The sequence below is a fragment of the Puntigrus tetrazona genome, chromosome 3 (genome assembly GCF_018831695.1).
Source record: "Puntigrus tetrazona isolate hp1 chromosome 3, ASM1883169v1, whole genome shotgun sequence".
Classification (NCBI taxonomy): Eukaryota; Metazoa; Chordata; class Actinopteri; order Cypriniformes; family Cyprinidae; genus Puntigrus; species Puntigrus tetrazona.
In genome coordinates this window covers 19,745,189-19,760,843 of record NC_056701.1, presented here as the reverse complement: position 1 = coordinate 19,760,843, position 15,655 = coordinate 19,745,189, and the positions used below count along the sequence as shown (strand labels likewise).

The window sequence follows — 15,655 nt, the reverse complement described above, 5'->3', positions numbered from 1 at the left end:
TTTTTTTTTATCATGTTTGCGTTTTTTTAGCATGTTTCTCTGTGTTGAGTGTAGACATGTGAAGAGTTGATTTACTTTTTTAATTATTTTCCAAAATCATGTTTTTTTAATTGCTGTCGCGGTTTTATTGTGTTTTATAGTGTTAGTTCGGAATACACAGTGAACAAACATGATTTTTTCGGAAATTGTTAAAAATGGAGTTTTATCTGTTCATCTGCTTTTGCAAATGAACTCTCGGTGTGTATCCTACTGCATGTGAGAGAACAGAAGTGGTGTGCTGGCACTGCTGACTAAAACGGTTGTCTTGTGGCGTGGAACCCTCAAATCTAGATTTTCTTTCTTCCTGCTCTTCATGACATCAGTGTATAGACAGAAGCTGTGAGAAATACATAAAGTCATAGTAATACTGAATGACACACAGCTTTTGATGATCTAGCGATTATGCATATCGGCTGTTTTTGCATTTTTATTATTTACTTCCCCATTACTAGTTACTTTGTGACAATATTTGGAGAAAAAGTTTGCTTTAAAGGCAGCAGCACTCAAGCAGCATCAACCTCACAAGATTGTGTCAAACTTTCTCCAGCATGATTTGAGATAATGCATTTTGAGCTTTAGTGGAAGCAAGAACATCTGACCAAAAGGGAATTAACATGCTCAAGTTGCTTTTTCTTTGAATCATATTTTGAATTTTTCATTGTGGTCTCAAATGATTGGATCCCATGTGTCTTTTTTTAGTCTTAACTGGAAGTTGAAATCTTATGAATTGCAAGTGTTCTTTTTCTTTCATCACACTCTGAATATCTCGTTTTTCACACCAGAGTTGAAGCGGAGGATGTGGAAGTTACTAAGAAACTGTACAGATTTTATTCAGTCATTCTGGAGGGATTATGAAAAATTTAGAAGGAGAGATTGGATGAGTTTAGCCACTGAGGTTGGTATGTTTTTTTTTTCAACTATAAGCACTTTTGGAAAACTCTCTCACATTATTTAGTATTTGTTTGCTAATCATGTTCAGTAGTGTAAATAAATGCATCAGTGCCGTTGCCAACACATTTTTAATTACAGTATTTATTGTATCTGATATGATTTTGTAAGGGGAAAAAATCTATAAAAATGCTGACTCTTAATTTATAACTTATTAATTTATAACTAATTTATAACTAATCTTTAACTAACATATTATTATTATTATTATATTATTTTGCATAATTCCACCACAAAACAGTGTAAATAAATTGTGCACAATAGAATATATATATTTTTTTATTTACCACTTTTTTGTTTGTCATTTTAATCAAACATTCTCTTGTAATTATTTCTGAAGAAATGTAATTATTCCCAAATCTTGTATCTTGTAATTATTTCTGAATATTCAGCCGTGTGTGTCAGTATGTCAGTTTTTTTTTCTGTTTCTGTCTCCGACACACTTTATAGGCTTTTCTATGGCAACCAGTAGTTATGAAGTTACTTATTGATTATTTCATCTTAATAACATGTCCAGACAGTGCAATTTCAATTTCACTTTCTTCCCTCGTTCTCTGCTTTATTTTTAACATCCATTCACTGCATGCATTTAAGTTTGTATCGGAAGGTTCTTGAAGTTCTTGAAAGGGCACAGAACTTGTGTTTTCTCAGGGGAAATTGGGCTTTTAGGCAGATTTGTTTGCTGTCCTAAGTTGCTCTGAAGTAAAGTGCTGTTCATGGCAAAACTATCAAATACTCAGTTTGTCTTGCTTTCATTTAAAATCTAACAGGTATGATTAAATAGGTTTCTATAGACTGATCTGATGAGGGGTCAGTGATGGGTTAAAATAGCCGAGACACTGAAACTGTAACACACACACACACACACACACACACACACACACACACACACACACATTAGACCCTAACATGTGGGAACATGATCTTGTGCAGTCAAAAAAGTGTGTGATGCGAGGTTCAAAATAAGCTTCACAAAGGACCTGTTAATAGATAAGCAGACACAAATGCACAGACACACACACCACATACCAGTTTTGCTAAACATCTGACGCTCTTCTCCTAGAACAATATCAAGGTTTAAATTTAGAGCTAATGAATATAATTTGGTTTTTAAAGCACAGTTTTTGGCACAGTCCGCCCCAGCATCCCAGTAAACCGTGTGATGGGTCTCATAAATACCACTGATATGCTTCTCATTTGGCTGAGGCCCTTCTTGTCAGACAGACAACAGTTTACTTTCAAAGTCCAAGTTGCTCAGCCACATTCATTGACATTTTCTTTGTTTACAGAACTAAATTATAGTCCTGTCCTGATGGCTAAAACATTTAAGCAATTTTAAATCAATACTGCTTGTTTAACCGAAAGAAGAAAAAAAACTAGTGCAGTCAAATGATTAATCATGAATAATTGCTTTGAAAATACAAGTTTTTGTTGGCATAATACATATATGTGTGCTGTGAGTGTTTATGTATATATAAATAAACACACATACAATATATATATATATATATATATATATATATATATATATATATATATATATATATATATAAAATATTTACATGTATTACATGTCTATATTTACAGTCATATAATTTATATTAGATTTATATATTTAATATATAAAGCACTATTTTGTTTTTGTATTATATTATACATTATATTTGTATAAGTATGGATGTATGAATTATTTAGTGACTTATTTTCTTTCTTTTTCTTTTTCTAAATAAATTTTTAAATACTATGCCATTAATGCAATTTCATCTCAGACAACCCCATTTCTCATATTATATTAATCTTTGTTTACAGAACTAAATTCTCGTCCCAATATCTAAAACATTTCAGCATTTTAAAACCGAGACTGCTTGTCTGACCCCTAAAAACCCCTAAACTAGTGAATAGAAGCCTCATATTATGTTTCCTCTAATCTATTAGGCCTATAGATCAGTGTATATTTCTCATATTATGATTTGGTTCCCCTAATTAAGCATCATTATAAAGAAAATGTAAACTAACGACTAAAGCATTTTTAAAAATATGTTTAATATTTAAAAGGTAGAAAACGACTGCAAATAATAACATTATGTGCAGTTTGTTGATTCACTGGCCTGTATTGATCTTAAAGAAAGTGCTAGAGTAGCCTACCGTTGCTATGGTTACCACCTTGCAGTTGTTTAGTGCACTCTGACTCGTAGTCTGACTTTAGAAGTTAGTGAAAAATTAGGCTGAATTGCGTATATATATGATTTATTACAATTATTTATAATCTATGTTTTGTTAAGTAATATGCAAAACATATATTTAAAAAATATATGCAGCAACTGCTATTTTCTGTAGTTACTTTGTTGTTCATAGATGAATGTACAAAGTGTGTGGTGATCATCTGCAACCAGTTTGTGTTTATTACTGGTGATATAATATGAACCAGAAAAGGAATGGATATATCACAGATATTTGTGTCCATCCAGCTTCAAGCTCTGTGATGTTGCTGTCCACCTAATCCCAAGAAAACAATCCATTTGCTGGACAAATTAAATGAATGAATGAACATCCCCATTACAGCCACTTTAGCCTTGGTCTTAATGGGGCCCAAGAGAGCCCTGCACATGTTGCGTTATTGTGTACGCAGTCTCTAAAGTGTTTCAGATGAACTGGGAACAGCGCAGCGAAAACAATAAGTCAACAGATAATGCTATGACTAACTTTGCTGAGCTAGATAGTCGTTAATCATTGATGATTTAAAATAATATGCTAATAATTTCCCCAATTTGGCATTATTTCACGTGTTTGTGTTTTGATTACAGAGAATACATTACCGTGAGGCTCTTGGAACTCAGTAAAAGAGTGAATGACACATCTGTCCTCTTGTTCCTCCTGTGCTTTAATGTAATCACTTCACAGAGCACTTCAAGCTGTTCATACTGTGTACAATATGTCTGTGTGAGTGCGTCTGTCTGTCTGGTCTGGGTTCAGTGAGTTTAAACACTTAACCTTCGTACTGCCATGTTCTCTGTAATGTGTGTGTGTGTGTGTGTGTGTGTGTGTGTAGTGCACTTTAGAGATGTTCCGGCCTATTTGATGTGTGTTATATATAAACCTTGTATGAATGGGCTCGTATGCCATCCTGGACAAAATACATGCACACAATACAATGTGTGTGTGACTCGCCAGTTGACCAGTTTTTTTGGTAATGTATTGGTAATGTTCCTGAGAATGGAACAGCGGGATTATCATATCACAAAGGCTCTGCCGTGTAATTAATATAAAGTACAATCTTATAATTATAAACTTACAAATAGACAATATGTTATTAATAAGCATGCTGACAAGAAGTAGATAGATAAGTAAATAAATACATGGCTTGTACATTTTTATGTGTGTATCTATATATACTGTGTATATATATATATACACACATATATATATACACATATATACAAGCCACACATATATTTATATAATAATTTTTTTTTTTATATTTAATTTATACATGAATTTATTATATTATTATTATTAATTTAAATATATGAATAATCTGGGGATTATGTAATAATTTCTCTGTGATTTTGCGTAAAAAGATGCAGCTCATCAGAACAAATTAAATTAAAACATGTTAATATGTCATGTATTTTCATGTGCATCCTGACTGCCTGTATGTGTTCATGTTTTCTTGAGTGTGTTGTTTTCTTTGTGAGTTAGTGTTACAAGCTCATAGCCTCTAGGCCTAATGCACCTTTTACAAGCGCCTCGTCGCCATGGCAACCAGAGGTTAGTGGTAGGCGTGGCAGCAGTTGAGTCTGTTGCTATTGTTACCTGCACAGGAAGTTTGATGCTCACATTATCTTCTCACAGATTAATCTGCACCAAATACATCCTATATTCCTTTCTGTGTGTTGATTGTTATTCTTTTCTGACGTTTTCTTTTCAATCTAAGAAATAATCTTGGTTGTATATTAGTTTAGGGTATTTTAGTGACCAAGGTATTTATAGATGTCATGAGGGCGACTCTGGAGGGCTTGTCTAACTTGATCAGATATGCAATGGCAGATGGTATGCAAACACACACACACACACAGATCAGCTCACACACAGGCATTTACACAGGCCTGAGTCACTGTCTGTGTTAGCTCACATAGACTGACCTTTTAATCAGGATTTAGACTAATGATACTGAACACACACAAACAGACACAGATTCTGTTCTGACCAGTTTTGTGAATTTTATCCTTTGTAAGCAAATTGTCTTTATATTTTCCATATGCACTTTAAAGGAAATTTTGTGGATAGTCACATTTTATCGAAATTCAAATATTTTATTTCATTTTTTTCTTGAAATAAGGTGTTTATGATGCCAACATTTTTAAAACTAATGAAAATTCTTGTCACCCGTGACAATATCATAAAAAAATCAAATATATATAGTTTTTACGTTTTTTTAACAAAAGCTATTTAGTTGAGTAGTGAGAGACTTTCTCTCTTTTGTTCGTTTGATTAACATGAATGACATACAGCAGGAATATTAGACTGCTGTCACTTTAAGAGCTTGCCGGATTCAAAAAAAATGTTACAGCTTTCTTTATCAGCTGTTTGCTTTAACTTAAGAGCTAAATTACTGTGTTTACAAGGATACTTGCAAAGATTAAATTTTGGCAAATAAAGTTGCAAAAATAACTCTTCATGTGCATGTCTTTGACTGCTGAGAAACTGTCACAGCAAAATGAACTCTCTTTTTTTCTTGATGGTGTTTCAACAGCTTAAAACGGATTGTTTTTAAACAGCAATGCTAACACAGACAGGGACGATAATCCAAATCTCTGCCTCTAATTCATTTTCCATTTATTAACAGGGAATCTGGTGCTGAATTAATTAAACTGTCATTGTGTATATTTCCTGTGCATATTTATTACAGTGCTCTGTTGTGCCTTTAACTGGGATAATTAGTTTTTATATGAGGTTAGTGGATTTTCCTGAACAAACTTTCTCCCTCATTTTTCTCTTGTTCATTCAAAAAAACAACGTTTAAAAGGAATAGTTCAAGTTGTTCCAAACTCTGTTTTTTTTCGTATAATAAAAGTGAATGTAGACAAGAATGGTTTAAGCTTCACAAACAACAAAAAGCACCATAAAAGTACCATAACAGCAGCTCATTTGATTGGACGTGGGTGAACATGGCGACGAACAAAATATCTGCTTTGTACAGAAAAATGTTTACAAGAAAATAAGAAAAATTTGGATTTTGATATAATCCAAGAGGAGACCAGAGGTTTTACTTTGCCTGAAACAAAACCCTGCATCATCTGCTGGAGCATCACTCTCTCTCGAACATGTACGACAGATAGCAGAAGTTTTAAATATGGATGGTATTCTTAGAAAAATGCAGTGATTCTCTTCAGAAACCTTTAATGTACCCCCTCGTAACTGGCTGGAGCACTTTTTATGGTGGATGGATGCCCTTCAAAATCTCCACCCCCATTAACTGCCATTAGAAAGCTTGAAATATATACAACATTCTCAATATAAGTGATTGCATTATAAATCATGTCACTTAGTCACTTATAAATGTTCATTTTTGGGTCAACTATCCCTTTAAGTATCTTCATTATGTTACTTCACATTTTTTATAATCCTCACACAAAGTTGTCAAGTTACTTGGAAGATAGCACAGAAATTGTATAGACTATTTTATTTTTACGGTTCATTTTAGTCTTTTTAGTTGATGCCGGTCACTATTCACTATTCTCTTATCATCTCCGTTGGTGGCCATCTACGGAGGAAAAGAAAATCATAAGATTTCAGAACGACAGCAACTTCAACAATGGTTGAAGTATTCCTTTAAAGCAAAAAGAACACTTTTATTGATTCACTCTTCTTTTTATGTGCACCATTAGTCTAATTTCTGTCAATAGGTCGAGAGTGAAAAATGCTTGTTTTCTCCCAGGATGAGAAGACCTACATCTGAAGTGGACTGAGTCTGGAATGTGTGTGTGTGTGTGTGTGTGTGTGTGTGTGTGTGTGTGTGTGTGTGTGTGTGTGTGTGTGCGTGTGTGCGTGTTTCTGTTGCATAAGGTCAGCTGGCACCAGTCCCCTCCCTGCTGTCGGGACTGCTATATCCTCGCTGGCCATAAATATGCTTTTATTCATCCACTCGTAGAGAAAGCAAGCGATCAGAAGGGAAACGGTGGAGGGAGAGGGGGGGTTGACTTGGCGTAGGCTCATCATATTAGCCTTTATTGCTAGAGGGATGGAAGACTTCGAAAGAGTGAGGAATGCTCTTTTGGATATCTGCTTGAAAGTATTTGCACAGTGTGAGTGACGCGACAGCTTCGGGGCTGTCTGTGTGCGGCTGTGAATAAATGCACACACAGATGGTGTGTGCTTTTGTGGCCGTTTGAACATTGCCCCCTTAAGAAAATTGCCCTCGGCCCTTCTTGCAGCCTCTGAAGTGTCGGATGAGTGTTTTTGTGTTAATATGTGCGCCAGTTCACTCTGTATAAACTTCACGTCACCAGATGACACTGCATACAAATGCCACTTTTCCGTCTAAAACAGTGTTTGTATTCCTCATCACAAGCCTCTGCTCACTCACACACACATGAATGTTTATGTTTTTTAATCTATCACACGAGATCACGCACAGACTTCCCCTCCTCGCCTCATTAACATCTGTCGCGCATGGTTTTCTACATGGATTCCCTCTTATCTTACCATGACCTCTGTCGAACGAGAGTTCGGTCTCTGTGAGATTACGTAATCCTGCCCGTGGGGTCTAATCCTGACTGGCTTTCTGAAGTCAGTTGTGTTGAAAATGTGCACGAATCTGTTCCTTTGGGATTCACGACAAAGCCCCGAACATGGCCAAAGGGAAAGTGTCAAATGAGTTCTCAGTAGCCGATCAAAACACTAGTTTGTTTTCTTGCTGATAGTGTTTCGTTGGAATTAAAGGAGTTAACTATATATATCTGAATTTTCTGGAATGAAAATGAATCGCACTTCGAATGAAGTGACAAACTGTTGTTTGATTTGCACAACACTTGCAGCATCGCGTCGGAAAATGCACTAAAATGTGAAGAAGACGTACTGTGTCTTATTCCTCTTGTTTTCGGATGTTGAATGCGACGGTTTATTCCACATATGCATTGCCACATGGATCTCTGGAGAAAAAAAAAAGACATTAGGCATCCTAGAGGAGAAAGTTGTTAAAAGTCACATGTGTTTTCTTCAGCAGACAGTTTCATTTAAATCACGCTCGTCTCTTACATAACTCTCGCTCTTACAATGTGATTAAAACCAAATCTTTTAAATAAAGTTACCAGCCAACTGGCGAATAATTCAATTTTGCTTTTGGTGCTTGGCAGGTGTTCATTTTGATCTTTGTTCACATATTGCACAGTGCAGACACAATACACAGCTAAAACGGACTGAAGCTGTTGATTTAGAAGAGACAAAGCCACAGTTCACAGAAACCCCAGAATGTACTAAATCCTACCACTGCAAGGTTCTTTTCCTTTTTCATTATGAAAAATGCCCACAGTATACTCAAGTGATTCAGTTTGAGTATTCATTTTACATATGCTCAGTTACCCAGTCAGCTGATTATTCTCTGCCCAGAGTATTCTGAACGGCAGCGTGTGTGTCCTTCAGATTCCTCTTTCAGCATCTGTGGGCTGTGGATGTCCCCAGTAACCGTAGCTCGAGATTGAACACATACTTCAGCTGTCGGTGGAGACATATTCCTCTTTTTCTCTTTCTCTTATTTTCTGTCCCTCTGAGGAGATAATGGCTGACTAAGAGGAAGTAACATTATTGTGTATCTCTGTGAAACTGAAATGGAATACATTTTTACATTTCTTCACACGTAAGTGTAAAGCAATCCCATTGCTCAAAAAAATACTCCTTCTCTCTTTCTGTCTCCCAAATGTTCAGGTTTTCCCGGGTTTCCTCTCCAGAAGTTCCTGTTCTTACATGGTAACAGAGAGCTTGAGATAAGAGGTAAGATAAATTTCTGCATATATGCATGTTATTGACGGTCTTGTTTTGATGGTATTATAATTGTGATGTGATTACTGTTATTTGGTGTTGCTGTTTTTATGCTACATGTACTGTATATGTGACAAAGGGAAATAGTAAAATCTAAAATGATTACCTTTAGTTAGAAGGTGTGATCAGGCCTGTCGCAATAATGCAATATATTGTCCATCAGATTTACATAGAAAAACATTATTAAAAACACAATAACATCAAAATTTTTATCATCAAAAAAATGTTTTGCATTGCACTTGTGTCTATGTTTTTTGCAGCTTCTCGTACATAATGTTGTGTAGTCATGAGGTGCTAGTTCAGGGATTCTGTTTTTCAGCAATAGTGTGCACACTTACTTTTCAGAGGGAAAAAAAGGGAAAATAATATTGATACCTATGTTAGGAAAATGCTCTGTATGGGTAAAAATGCCCAAATTAGTGCAAGATTAAAAAAATGTGTAAAGATTAGTAAAACCATCATCAAGATCCAAATATTTTGTAATATTAATTTAACAGTTTTGCTTGTAAATTGTCCTTTTTAGATGAGCAAACTGAGGAAGATGAGAACCAGAGAGTGTATCCAGTATAAATTTATAAAATATTAAATAGAATACCATTTATTGTACATTAGAACCAAGACAAATACTAGACAAAGCGTAATTTAGTACTTTATTAAAAATATAGCCTCACAAAATATATTTAAAAATATACTATTTGTGTATTTTATTTTCTGCTAAATGACTAAATGCAATCAGGGCTGACAGTATGCACTCAGTAACCCCACAATGAACCAGACTCAGGCATTGTCCTTGTTTAAAGGCTTACAGCTACAGGAATGAAAAATGCCTTTGTAATTTGTTTTTATTGAGAGGTGGAATTATTTACCTCCTCCCTGAAGGTGGAGGTTCAAGGTATTTGAGAAGTATAAAGTTTGTGTATTTTATTTTCTTAGCCTCTTCCACAGCAGTGTGGTCAGAAAGGTCCTGAAGCTGCTAAGAAAGGCCACAGAGGTTAAATCTTTACATTTTAAATTTCATATATATATTTAGTTGTTTTATTTTTTGCTTATTTACAGTTTATTTTTATTTATTTATTTTTTGTTTGTTTTTGCTGTAGACATTGTTCATTTTACAGATTTACAAATATTAAAATCTATATGTTTTCTAAATGATTTTTAAGCAGAATTTCTAGTGATAAGCAGTTTGATCATGGTGAAAATCAAACCGTATCTGAATATACAATCTTGTTATACAGCTATGTGTTGTGGTACTTTCAACCGGAGCTACCCAGAGTTATTCTAGAAACCAAGAGGTCAATGAAATGTCATTTTTGTTATTGCTGCTTATCCAGGACTCTGTATCTTACCACCAGTTCTGTCTTGTGAATGCTCTGTCATGTGAAAATTTTTTTTTTTTTTTAACTGAACCTTTCTGTTGAAGTTAATCAGTTTTTTCGTTCTTAGTTATGCATATTCCTACCATGTTTTGAGCAATCTGACAGGTCTACCAGAGGCGTATCATATGCAATTCAACAGCTCCTATCTGAATTCCTCATATCATGTGTACACTAGCACTGGGAGGATCATAGCTCCTCAAGAAGCCGCAGTAGAAACAAACAAGCGTGAGGCGGTAGTGCTGTTGTTTTTAACACACTGTTCTCAGCAAGAGAGAAAGTCCAGAATTCACAATGTGATGGAATCACAGCTTGATCTGTGGTTTAGCCACAAGAGAGCCAGGCACCGTAGTTAAATGCAGATGAGAAGTCTAGAAGAGTATCCTGGCTTCTTCAGATGTATTGTGTATGACGTTCAGAGCTGCACAGACAAACTTCTTTGACCCTTAGTCACAAAGCTCTAACTGTCAAGAGAGGTCAGCTGACTTGAGGACTTCATGTGTGGTCACATTCTGTGTGAACTCTGCTTAATGTCACACAACGATCAAATACATCTCTGCATGTTCACACAGACCCTCAATTAGAAACACTTCCCAACCTTTCTCAGAAGTGGTGATTTTATACAGTTGTATTTTATGCAATTGCAATTAATGTGATTAATTTGCAAGGATATCATCTAGTTATGTTATTCATGTAATTATAGAGCTGACTAATATTTACATGGCCTGACACACACATCAAATCACAGTTAATTTGATTCAAGATTCATACCTGCAATATTTACATGTCTTGTCTTTATTATTACATTTATTTGCAATTAATTTGTTTAATTTTCAAGAATGTCATGTTGATCAAGTTAAGGATATAATGTTGTTAATTTAATTAAACAATTTAATTTAATAATCAATTGGCATTGAGGAAAAATACCTCAAAGATTCATACAACCTGATTTAATTATTACATTCAGTTGCGCTATCCTTGTATTCTAATTGGTTTGTTCAATTCAATGTTCCCAACCAATCGGATTCACATACTCATTACTATTTTAACCAGACATATTCAAAGAATACTATGTCTGTGCACTATGCATGTCCTCATCTTAGCCCACTGCCTCCTCAGCACCACCTGCCTACGTCTGCTTTGGGAGATCTTCCACTGTCCAAGCATTTAGCAACGTTGCAGCTCCAGTCCATCAAGACCAAACATGTTCTATTTATATTATTAGAAATATGACACTCTATATCGCGAGTTGTCATGACTGAACTCATTTTTCTGCAGTTCCTGCTGGTGTTAAGCACCTTGTTAAATCTATCCCTAATCTTCTTAGCACTAAACGATAATAATCTAAATGCTATGAAATGTGGACACAATTAAACATCTATTATCAGCAGCCAACAAATATCCAGTATGATTGACAGAGTGTTGAAGAGAGAAATGCAGGTCCAGTGTGAAGTTTTGAAAAGTGAGAGGAAGTGTTAATGTGTACAGAGAGCTCTCAAGGTCAAGTTCACACAGACACCTGACCTGATTTCAGCAACCGTCCAAATCACGTCAAACACCAGTCTCCTTAATCCAGCGCATCAACCGGAATCGAGTGTTTGTGTTTGTGGTTAGTTGACTGGCAGTGACTGGCTTTTGTGTCTGCCTTTTTATAAGAGTACTGTTCGTGTGTATGGTGAATTGACTGGAAATCAGTGGTTTTTGTGTCTTTGTGTAGGTGTGCAGCTTTCTGTGCGGTTGTACTGCTTGGAAATACACACATGCATACACGAATGCGAACACACACACACACACACACAAAGAGTGGGACAGGAAGAGGTGGGCTGTAAGCTCTCCTCTTTTACACGTTACTTCCGTTTTGAGAGAAATCTCATAGGCTCATCTCTATCTATCTATCTATCTATCCATCTATCCATCTATCCATCTATCTATCTATCTATCTATCTAAAGACTTCTGGGAAACCACATGGAGGGAAAAAAAGCTAAGTGCGCTTTAGGGGGAAAATAAAGTGCCACTCAAGTGTAAAATATGTCCACTTTAATGCATCAGGCTTCAGTCTAACATCATTGAGGTTCTTTGCTGGTTTATTTCAGCCTGTGCAGTCATCATCATAAAAACTGTCAACGGGCTGATCAGATGACACCGCCGGGAGTGATGATTCAATATGTAGTTTTGACTGTGTTTATGTGCAAGGAATTTTATGTTTTATGCAGGACTTGTAGTTGAGGGACAAGCAAGTCATGCAGCCATGCTGAGGATATGTCAAGGGCTTAAACTTATAATGAGATTAACAAACACAAACACAAAGACAAGCCAACACTGCATGTGCTTAAATGACTAGTGGTGGACCAGTATGGGTTTTTAACACTGATATGGGATGATAATGAATAATATATATAGTTAGGTCCATATATAATTGATCACAGGCACAATTCTTATTATTTCAGCTGTGGAGCAAGTTACATATAATGTTATATAATGTATAATTTTACAATGGAGGAAGGGTAAGGAATTACAGCTCTTTCATATGCATCAACCTCTTTTTTTTAAGGGACCATAAGTAATTGAACAGTTGCCTCAAAAGCTGTTTCATGGACAGATGTGTCCTATTCTTTAATTTTTTTTCTAAACCAGTTAAGCAAATTAAAGTTCTTGGAGTTGATTCTGAGTACGCCATTTGCATTTTGAAGCTGTGAATCCACATCATGCGGTCAAAGGAACTCTCCATACAAATCAAAAAGACAATTGTTAGGCTTCAAAAACAAAACCAATCCATCAAAGAGACAGCAGGGACATTAGGAGTAGCCAAATCAACAGTTTGGTACATTCTGAGAGAAGAAGAACACACTGGTGAGCTCAGCAACATAAAAGGCCATGTTCACGGAGGACAACAGTAGTAGATGATCAGAGAATCCTCTCCATGGTCAAGAAAAACCTTTTCACAACATCCAGCTGAATGAAGAACACTTTCCGGGAGGTAGACATTTCACTGTCAAGGTCTACAATTAAAAGAAGATTTCATGAGAGCAAATACAGAGTGATCACCGCAAGGTGCAAGCAAAGCCAGATTAGAATGCCAAAAATACATCTAAAAAGCCAGACCACTTCTGGAAACGCATTCTTTGGAAGGCTGAGATTAAGATCAACCTGTACCAGAAAGACTGGAAGAACACCACTAAACACCAGCTTATAGAACAGCTTATGATCCAAAGCATGCAACATCATCTGTGAAACACTGATCAGTGTGAGGGCATGAGTGTGCGTGTCTTCCAGTGGCTCTGGGTCACTCGTTTTTATAGATGACGTGACAGAAGACAGAAGCAGCCGGAGGAGTTCTGAAGTATACAGGGATATACTCTCTCATTCATTCAAATGGAGCAAAGTTGATCAGGGTGAAGCGTCATAGTACAATCGGACAATGATCCAAATGATCAAAAGCAACCCAGAAGTTTTTGAAGACAAGTGAAATATTCTGCAATGGCAAGGTCAGTCTTCTGATCTCAGCCCGATTAAGCATGCATTTCACTTGCTGAAGACAAAACTAAAGGCAGAAAAACACCCACACACAAACAACATCTGAAGTCAGCTGCAGTAAAGGCCTGGCATAACAAAGGAGGAAACCCAGTCTCTAGTGATGTCCATGAGTCCCAGACTTAAGATTCCAAACTTAAAATTAATATTTTATTATATTTATTTGTCCAATTACATTTGAGTCCCTGGAAACTGTGGGCTGTGAATAAAAATGGTCGTAATTTCTAAGCATTTCTAAGCAAGTTTTCGCTTCACTATCGTCTTGATTGTTTTGTAATTACTTTCTGAAATGAGGGGTCAAAATCATCAATCTTTTTAAAATCCTTTACTTGAACATTACTTGATTAAATTTATTAAAGCCAAGTATGAATCTAATCAAGTTAGTGTTTTTAAGCATTTTACATTTATGAAAATAATTACTTTAACAATAAAATACTTTTTATTTGTGGACTTCAGCTATTCTCTTTAATAGTTAACTTGTAACTATTTTTCAGGTCATCAGTTATCAAAGCTCTGTAAATATTGCTAACAAACAAGAGATTTACTTTAATTATCACCAAGCAGATTACTCAGTAAAACATCCCACAGATCATGTTTTCGGGCCATTTTAAGTCTTGTTTTGACATAACAAAGTGGTTATATCTAAGTGTGTGAGTTGTTTGAGCTCTTCCCATTAATGTCATTATATTGTTCAGTTAGACTGATGCACAAACACTCACGAACACAGGAAGGACAAGCAATCTTAATGCAAACTTTTTGTTAAAGTTCAATGGACTCAATGAGGAGGAAGGCAGATGTGGACTGCCACTTTAACTTTACTTGGCTGGTGTCGCTATTGGAAAATGTTTCTTTAGAAAACAATTGTGATATTTTATAATATTGGCGTTGATTTATTTTTGCACAGTTTTTTCTTCATCCAATATTTTGAGGGAAGCCCCTAAACTGTATGTATAAATTACGTTTTAATCATAGCCAATTATATGTACACAAAATTTGAAAAGCAGATATGTATAATTGGCACCGTTCTCAGGCGCTGGAAGCGTAGAGATAACTTCAGTAAAACAGACTTTAATAATTAGTGAGTTTGAGCATCTTAGTGTGTCTGCGTCTGGTGAGCGCAAGATTAATTTCGACATCATTTCATCATCATTTCCTTCCTCTTCACATTTTCATCTGTTCTCTGTGAGTCTCTCCTTGGGCTCAAGTGGCTGTGTTGACACAACAAATCCATTAAATGCATGCAGACCCCTTTCCCAGAAAGCCACGAGGAGTGAAAAGATTGGACACAACATTACAGCCCACAATGCTTTGTATTGTGAAGGTTCCCACCATCATCTATATTACGCTGGAGATTTTCCGTCAAATTGTGCAATCTGAACACAAATAAGACACGCTCCTGTAACAGTGACTAGTGTAACTTTAACATGCTGAACAGAGGTTCACGTGGGAGATTAGATTTTCTTGACAATTTATTTATTTGTAATGTATCTGTAGTTCACAGTGTTATTCTAGTATTACATTTACATTTTTACATAAAAAATTGTCCCTTTTAGACTTCCACTTTATTGGTTTACTGGTTGTTAAAACTAACCTGTCTTTTCTTCTTATAGTCTATATATTTGTTTTTTAATACAGTTAAAAAAAAAAAAAAAAAAAAAAAAGCTTTATTCTTGTTCTATTCTATCCTCATTTGTACGTCGCCTTGGATAAAAGTGTCTGCTAAATG

At 35.6% G+C, this 15,655-nt stretch overlaps 1 protein-coding gene across 3 annotated transcripts in view; it reads left to right on the top strand.

Moving 5' to 3' along the window:
• stat5a (signal transducer and activator of transcription 5a) overlaps positions 1 to 15,655 on the top strand; it is a 62,782-nt gene that overhangs the window by 26,823 nt on the left and 20,304 nt on the right. For 2 of the 3 annotated variants that reach the window (XM_043235337.1, XM_043235339.1), the window contains exon 2: positions 8,911 to 8,976. The gene's annotated coding sequence lies outside the window, so the exon portion shown is untranslated. Of the gene's footprint in view, positions 1 to 821; positions 935 to 8,910; positions 8,977 to 15,655 lie in introns of all 3 variants that reach the window. The other variant, XM_043235338.1, reaches the window with a different exon arrangement.